This window comes from Octopus bimaculoides, chromosome 24, assembly GCF_001194135.2.
Source record: "Octopus bimaculoides isolate UCB-OBI-ISO-001 chromosome 24, ASM119413v2, whole genome shotgun sequence".
Lineage (NCBI taxonomy): Eukaryota > Metazoa > Mollusca > Cephalopoda > Octopoda > Octopodidae > Octopus > Octopus bimaculoides.
Genome location: NC_069004.1, coordinates 24,765,422 through 24,766,212, shown reverse-complemented (window position 1 = coordinate 24,766,212; position 791 = coordinate 24,765,422).

Genomic DNA, 791 nt, shown 5'->3' with positions numbered 1-791 from the left:
CCTGCACCAAACTGGGGTACGCCTAATTACTGGCCGAGGTACACCACCAACTACCCAAGATGGGGTACAACTAATTACTGGCCGAGGTACACCACTAATTACCCAAGATGGGGTACAACTAATTACTGGCCGAGGTACACCACTAATTACCCAAGATGGGGTACAACTAATTACTGGCCTTGGTACACTACCAACTACCCAAGATGGGGTACAACACCCAACTGGCCGTGGTACACCACAAATAAGCCTCAATGGTGGACAAATCTATGCAACCCGTGGTACACTACTAACTACCCAAGATGGGGTACAACAAACTACTGGCCGTGGTACACTACTAGTTACCCGAGATGGAGGACAAATAAATACAGGCCGTGGTATACTACCAGCTATCCAAGATGGAGGACAGATAGATACAGGCCGTGGTATACTACCAGCTACCCAAGATGGAGGACAAATAAATACAGGCCGTGGTATACTACCAGCTATCCAAGATGGACGACAGATAGATACAGGCCGTGGTACACTACCCAGTACCCGAGTTGGTGGACAACACCTTGCTACAATCCATGGTACACCACCCAGTACCCCAGACGGTGGACAACACAATACAGACCTTGGTACACCACCCAGTACCCAAGATGGTGGACAACACAATACAGACCTTGGTACACCACTCAGTACCCAAGATGGTGGACAACACAATACAGACCTTGGTACACCACTCAGTACCCAAGATGGTGGACAACACAATACAGACCTTGGTACACCACCCAGTACCCAAGATGGCGGAC